The sequence below is a fragment of the Halyomorpha halys genome, unplaced genomic scaffold (assembly GCF_000696795.3).
Source record: "Halyomorpha halys isolate HHAL.00 unplaced genomic scaffold, Hhal_1.1 Scaffold2011.1, whole genome shotgun sequence".
NCBI classification, from domain to species: Eukaryota; Metazoa; Arthropoda; class Insecta; order Hemiptera; family Pentatomidae; genus Halyomorpha; species Halyomorpha halys.
In genome coordinates, this window is record NW_027105470.1 from 52,226 (window position 1) to 60,939 (window position 8,714).

Consider the following 8,714-nt stretch of genomic DNA (forward strand, 5'->3'; position numbering starts at 1 on the left):
TTAATTTTATTAATCACGTTATTTTACTTACATATTTAATTACCTATATTTACGTTTTATCTTCCACTTCTTTCATTACTTTATTTTTATCTATTTATATTCTGTATAATTATTTACTTCAATCATTTTATATATCCCTTTATTCATTATGGTTGTTATAATTTGTTTTTCTTAGCCCTGATGAAGGCTAGAAATTCTGGCCAAAACGTTGGCACTAATAAATATATTTTAAACTTATTTGTGTTATTCTCTGAACGCACCCCAACCATCTTCTCCTCATATATATTGCCCATGGTCAACTATCTTCTCATCATATTGAACTGTGCTATTGCAATCGGCCCCCTATATAATGCCATATATTGTATCTCTTAAATAGTCTAAGTAAATTTAAATCATTTACTTTACAAATCATTAAAAATATGAAATTTTGATATTTTTATGAAAAAAGTATATATAAATTATGTATCACATTACATTAAACAATTTAATAATAATTTAACTACGTTACACACTGCTATACTATCCATCTAATTGTGATCAAGCTTTTTGCTATATGATCAGGATTTTAACGTTATAGGCAGTTCTTATTTTTTTGAACAAAAAGAAATATTAGCACAATTAAGAATTTTTGGCGCCCAGCTCAAAAGTATACATTTATTCATGGTGATTATTTGTTTTACGTAATAAAGATTAAAAAAAAAATGAGGATTTCAGTTAAGTATGTCAACAATTTTTTTTGTTAGGAAAAAGCAAATCATATTCGTTTTTATCGTCGTGTGAAAACCTCAAATACCATTTTTCAAAGAAATTAAAAATTAGAAATTTGTCAATTTGATTTATTTAGAATTTTTATTTTATTCCAGTGACCATTGTAAACATAATCATTGTTATCTTCTCTGCATATTATTCAATTACTACGTTAATTCAACCGTAGGAAAGCCTAATGTCTGCTCTTTAACCTACATTTAACAAAACTGGAGTTAGCATTTAACATTTATATTATTATATTTACAATCATATCAATTCCTTTGTATATTAATTGATGACTAAGTTAATGTGTCCAATTAATGTATATACTCCTTTAAATATAGCATTAGGGAAGCATTGCTGGATCTGCTAGTAAATATATATATATATATATATGATTCTGAAAGTTAGACGATTGCTAAGACAATATTTCATAATAAACCAAATGTTACATAGCAATAACAGAAATATTAATAGTACAAGAGCCCAACAGGAGAAAAAAGGCAGTTATCTCACGCCAATTTCTGATTAGCTTAATGAAAACTATATATAATTAATTGTCAAAATTGAAGAGTCTGCCAAGTATTGGTAGGGGGAATGGCTGTTTCAAAGCTATAAAAAAACTAATTTTTTATCTTTGATAAAAACTACTACTCCTACAAAGAAAAACATAATTAACCATTTTGAAGTAAATTTGAACTAGATTTAATTTGAGCACTGGCAAACATCAGTACGTTCAGTTTCTGAAAAAAGTTTTTCATAAATCAAATTTATTGTACGAACAACTATAAATCAATTTATTTTAGTAAATATCATGAAAATTACTATTCCTACGAAGTTAAAGGTCATACACTTCTTTATAGTCCATTAAACTAGCTTTAATTTGAGTGCTATAAGACATCAGTACGTCACATAGTTCCAGAGATATAGATTTCTCAAAATGAATTAACTAACTACTAATCTTTCAGTAGATCTTTACGAAATTTTGCTTTTTAAAAGGCTATATCTCGAGAACTATTGGACGTAAACAGCTCTTTTAGGGCTAATATTTCAGCAAATTTACTCTTCTTTAAATAATGTTCTCTTAGATTATCTAGTGTTGTTGGTAGTTTTTAAGATATAGAGCTCCGAATGAAAAATCAATGTTTTTTTAAGGTTTTGAAACAGCTGCCATTTTTTAATCCCCCTACCTATACTTGGCAGACTCATCAATTTTGACTAGTAATTATACATAGTTTTTATTGAAGTAATTAAAAATTGGGGCGATATAACTGCCTTTTTTTCTTTCCGGCTCTTGTACTATAAGTAAAATACATCAAAGTAAAAACACTATTCTACTTACTTAAAACAATTGAATTGTATAAAAGTCCCTTTTCCAAAGTTTTAATGAATCTAATAGTGAACTATTACAGGTAGTTGAAAGGATCTTGAGTGAGTTATTATTATAAACAAAAGCTATTCGTTTGAAAACAAAAGCAGAACATTTCTTATAACCTTCTTATTATAGTTTACCTCGGGACCGCTAGGGGTGCTGCCAGGAGTGTTAGAATGTAGTTGCAGCACAGTTATTTAAATTATGAATATAATTTACTCCTCCCTTTGTCGATGACTCTTCTACAGGAAAAGAATATTGAACTAGCTTAGAGCTATGGAATATATATGCTGCCTTATGTTTTACATTACAATCTGTTTCATAAATGGATGATGAAACTCTCTTTTTTTACAAAAAACGGTCCTTTCCTACCTTCTCACAGTATATTTTCATTTAATCTATTACTGTTTGAAACATATAACAAGAATTTTCAAGTGATTTCTGACGATCTGGACTCAAACCATTGTCCTCTTTCTTACGTGAGGTGAAAATTTAGTCGTTCCATGAGCCGTATTGGTGTATTCCTTGATACAAGAATCAGCAACAGTAGTCCATGATATTTCACAGTCAGTCTCCTTTAATCCACAACGTATTCTATTAACTAAAGTTTAACCGTTCATTTAATCCATTAGACTGTGGATTGTCAACCTAATTTACATATGCACAGCGTTTAATTTTGCTCAATAATAAGTAATAAATTTATATTAATATATTATAAATAGTAATAGAAAGTCATTAACTTATTGATAATAATGTCATTTTTAAATATGGGAATTTTATCTATATGCTTTCATTATTGAACTGCGTCTTCCGTCTATACACGCTATATGCATATAGCCGATGTATAATTAATCAATTCCAAATAGATACGATTTCCAAGCTGTTAGCTAAGCCTTAGTTAAGAGGATTGCATTAATGTGCCTAAATGGATGGTGCCCAGCAACCGTTCATATGTATCTGTGAGCATTACCATTACATTTATACGAGTTAATTTTTAATATTTTGATACAAACTGTTATATAACAAGAACAAGGTATAATAGGTAACCGAATACCACGTGTCGATCGAGTATACCCTCCACTTAATAGTAAAAGAGCCCAAGAGGAGAAAAATTAATGAAAACTATGTAAAATTACTAGTCAAAATTCATGAGTCTGCCAAGTATAGGTAGGGGGAATAAAAAATGGCGGCTGTTTAAAAGCGATAAAAAAAACTATTTTTCCATTCGGAGCTCCATATCTTAAAAAGTAGGAACAACATAAGAAAACCTAAGAGGACGTCATTTAAAGAAGTGTAAATTTGCTAAAATATGAGCCCTAATAGAGTTATTAACGTTAAATATTTTTCGAGATATAGCTTTTTAAATAGCAAAATTTCACAAAAATGTTGTATGGGACATACTGAAAGATCAGTAGTTAGTGATTTTATTTTGAAAAATTTATATCTCAAAAACCATTTGACGTACACATGTCTATTAACACTCAAATTAAAGCTAGTTTAATGAGTAATAAAGTAGTTTATGATATTATCTTCGTAGGAGTATTTTCATGAAATTTTCTAAACTAAATTGATTCATAGTTGTTCGGACAAATTTTCATTTGCCAAATTTATATTCATATGTGAATATCACATAAACTACTATCCCTACGAGGATAAGTGTGATGAACAACTTTATAGTAAGTTAAATTTCCTTTGTTTTGAATGTTGGCAGACATATGTGCGTCTTACGGATCTAGAGACAAAAAATCCAACATTCTATACGAACAACAAGAAATTAGCATTTTGTGAGTTTATTTTGTCAAATATCATAAAAATTACTACTACTACAAAGATAAACATAATTAACTATTTTGTAGTAAATTTAACTAGCTTTAATTTGAGCACTGGCGGACATCTGTACGTCCAAAGGTTTCTGAATTGAAGTTTTTCATAAATCAAACCTATTGTCCGAACAACAATAAATCCATTTATTTTAGCAAATATTATGAAAACTACTATTCCTACGAAGGCAAAGGTCATGAACTTCTTTATAGTTTATTAAACTAGCTTTAATTTGAGTGCTAATAGACATCTGTACGTCACGTAGTTCCTGAGATACAGATTTCTCAAAATAAATTAACTAACTACTAATCTTTCAGTAGATCTTTACGAAATTTTGCTTTTTAAAAAGCTATATCTCGAGAACTATTGGAAGTAAATAGCTCTTTTATGGCTAATATTTCAGCAAATTTACTCTTCTTTAGATAATATACTCTTAGATTTTCTAGTGTTGTTGGTAGTTTTTAAGATATAGATCTCGATATGAAAAATTAATGTTTTTTTTAAGGTTTTGAAACAGCCGCCATTTTTTATTCCCCCTCCCTATACTTGGCAGACTCATCAATTTTGACTAGTAATTATACCTAGTTATCATTAAAGTAATCGAAAATTGGTGTGAGATAACTGCCTTTTTTTCTTCCCGGCTCTTGTACTATAACTAGCGGCGTTTGGCCGCATCGCCTTACCGGCCGGGATATCCATAAAGGTATCGAAACTCGGGCTATATCCAAGTGCCATGGCGGAGGCAATTTAAATGTTAATGCCATTCACAACCATCTCGAGGTGTCGCATTCGGTCGCTATTTTATATCTCCACCTCCTTTCTCGACCTCAAGGAATTTAAAATTAAAATCAGTCCGTAGAATGGGTTTCTGATATGGAAGTTTTTTTTTCGTTTTTACTTCGCATCTCTGAAAATTATAGTAATCTCGAACTGGATTTGCATTGATTGACAGTGGTCATTTCCGAAATAGACCGTTTGTATAAGACTAATTTTGGAAATATTTCATTTGGCCGTTGCACATGACTAGGTCAAATCCGTGTAGTCTCATTCCACTTTTTAGCATCGACCAATATTTGCTTTCTTTTTTAGAATATCAACTTATGATATAGAATAAATAAATTTTTAAGAAAAAAAAGTGCAAGTAATGCATTGTCCTTAATCACATCTTACTGGATACCGATAAACCTTATGGGATCCTTTAGGAGTTGATCCATGCCTCAAAAGAACTAGCAGATCCTAGCTTCTTCCCTGACTTCGCACCAATTTTTTATTACTTTAATGAAAAATATGTCCAATTACCAGTAAAACAGACGAGTCTGCCGAGTACAGGCAGGGGGAATATAAAGTGTCAGCTTTTTTAAAACGTTAAAAAAATTAATGTTTCTTTCGGCGCGCCATATCTTTAAAATTATCAGCAACAGTAAGAATCCAAATAGAACATGATTTAAAGAAGAAATTTTCTAATATATTAGCCCTAATATAGCCATTTAAGTTCAATAGTTCTCAAGATATAGCTTTTTAATAAGGAACATTTTATAAGAAATGCACTGAAAAATCTTAGTGAATTTATTTATAAAAACCATTCGACGTGGAAATGTCTATTAATACTCGAATGAAAGCTAAGTTAGTGTACTATTTATTAGTTTATAAGTTTATCTTTGAAGGAGTAGTGGTTTTCATGATATTCGACAAAATGTTCGGACGAAGATAAACGATGAGATAATGATCATAACATTTTCAGTTTTTTTTTTTCACTCAAAACACTTTTCTTTCCAGCAAAATTTTGAATAACCGAGCCAATATTTATCATTCTTACTAATCTGAACAGACCACACAGTTTTTTCTCTATAAAACTTTCGAGGATTTGGTCCTTTCTGCCCCCCTTGACATCCGGTCTAACTCCTTCACATAGGAATGCTTCTTTTGAAAAGTCTTTTAATGTTCATACTTCTACCATTTGGAACTCTTTTTCAATTTCTATACGTAACTGATTTACTGAAGCATCCTTTACACATCCTTTATTTCTGTGCTTACTTCATATTCAATTACAGCACCAATATAAACATATTTATTAATACATAGAGGATTGCTCAAGTGTTGCCTTTTTTAATTTTTTTTTTTATCAGTGATATTTCTATCGTTTATTTGTGATCAGACGTATGATCTCCAACTCACGGACGCAAAACTATAGTTTGGTTTTGTTTAATGGCGTATATTATTTGGGTCATCAACGCCTATGGCTTGTTATAATAAATCTACACACATACATTCACTTAAGCATATATGTACATGATTCTAAAATATTGAAATCGAAGATGAGCTTCCTCGTCAGTGAGACCTCCAAATAAATATAGGATCATTCATATTCTCTTTATTGTCAATAAATAGTGAGGGCATTATTAAAAAATTTGTTCTGAAAAGTTTTTAAGAAGATGTGACACCCGTTATTTATCATTATTAATATGGGACTAGAACCCAGGCTTCCTACACTACAGCCATACAATCTACACGGTCTCTTACTTTCTCGTTCCATCTTTCAACATTCAAAAGCTTCAAATCCTCCTTCACATCGTCCAGCCATCTGATCCAGGGACGTCCTGTTTTTTGTTTTCCATCTGGTTTGCCATAAACCATCTTTTGGCTATCCTTTCATTGGCCATTCTCTCAACGTGTCCTAACCATCATATTCTTGCTCTTTTGACTAAAACCACGATGTAGGGTTTCCCTGAACAGATTAGCTCATCATTTCTTCTTCTCTAAATTATCCGAGACTCCTCCCCATTTCCTTCTTAATGCCTTCTCTCCCAAGAGTTAAGCATCTGTTCTGCTTTTCCTGTCAAGGGTCATGTTTCCCCCCCATAGATCACTGCTGGCCTTACGATGGTTTTGTAAATGAGCACTCTCATTCCATTAGAGAGACCTTTAAACTTCATAGTTTTTTAGCGTGAGAAATAACAAATATTTCTTGCTGCTATCCTGAACTCTATTTGCCACTCTACTTTTTTGACATCTGTAAGCAGGCTTCCCAGGTACTTAAACTGGTTTACAGAACTGAAACTGTGGTCTCTGAACGTCACTTTGCTATTCTCTTCCTTACCTTTTCTTGAACTTTTCATGTATACCGTCTTGTCCAAAAGCCCAACTGTTCTTCGCTTGGATCCATGGATACTGCGGAATAGCTGGTAACGAACTGGCTGACCGGGCAGCAAAGTTTGCAATTTCTGAAGGAATTCCACATCGCGGAGTGCCTGTCGATGACTTCATTGCCCTCATTAAGCAGAGAATTAAATTGAAATGGGAACAAATGTGGGCAATTGTTACTAAATGATGGGAAATCAAAAGTGACGTTCCTTGGACAACTTGGATATCATCCACTAGAAATTTGCGCAGAAAGGAGGTTATTTTGACGCGTCTTCGAATAGGTCATACGCGCATGATCAACGGTTACTCTATGGTCTGCAACTCTCCACTGTGTGCCAGACTTGCGGAACACAACTTAAGTAAAAAACATCTTAACTGAATGCCAATCATACAACTCCCTCAAATCTTTGTATGAATTACCTTCAGATCTCCATTAAATTTTGCAGGATAACAAAGAGACAGTAAATAAACTTTCTGTATTACTCAAAACTTTACCATAAAATTTCACTATAATTTCCTACTTTTAAATAGTTATATATGTCAATTCGGGAATTGAGATAATTAGGACTAATAAAAAGTTCGCATGCCAAGGAAATAATGTCTAATCAAATCTTTGGAAATTAAGGAATAATTACCCCGAAGTGGTTGATGCCTTTAATAATAATAATAAAAAAGTCCAATACAAATGCTGCATTTTTAAATTCCTGGAATGTTCCTTTTATTGCTGCTCGGGCTGTTACGGCATTGACTACATCATATGTGCATGCTAAATTTCTCAGCTGAAACAGTCGATTGTAAATGTTCCCTTCTGGATTAATTCTAATTGAACGAATAACTGCATCTAATGCCATATTAAAAAGAAGTAACGTTATTTATACTCAACAGAAAAAAAATATTACATTTATCAATATAAAGCAGGCTTTTGATCGAGTCTGGCACCCGGGACTGCTTTACAAACTCCGTAAATTCCTACCTCTTACACATTTTCTTACTAATAGATTATTGCAAGTAAACCAAAATGGTTTCTATTCATCACTCTATTTTCAATCCGCTGGTGTTCCTCAAGGTAGTATCCTCGGTCCCATCCTCTACACCGTATATACAGCTGACTTCCCAACAACTCCTAACACTATCCTTACCACGTGTTAGGACACCACATTATCCTTTGACACATCTGTGCTCACAGTTTGTAATAACTCTTTGATTGCATCCCAAACTCTCCAGTCCCATATCACAACCCTCGAAGAATGGTGTCGAAATTGGAGGATAAAAATAAATCCCAACATATCTCATTAAATCACACTTACTCTTCGTCGTGAACCTGCCGACTGCCCTACAGTACACTTTAATATGTGGCTCTTACCCCTGTAGAACAGATTCGTTATCTTGGACTACACCTTGACAAACGACCAACCTGGAATCCTCACACAAGATTGCAAAGACAGGAGACTGCACGCAGATTCGGACTATTACAGCACTTACTAGACAAACGGTCTAAACTTCCAACTCATTACAAAAGACTGATCTACATGACAATAATTAGGCCCATCTGGGGCTCCACTAAACCTTTGAATTCCTCTCGTATTCAATCCTTACAATCCAAAATCCTTCGTAAAATCCTGAATGCTCCTTA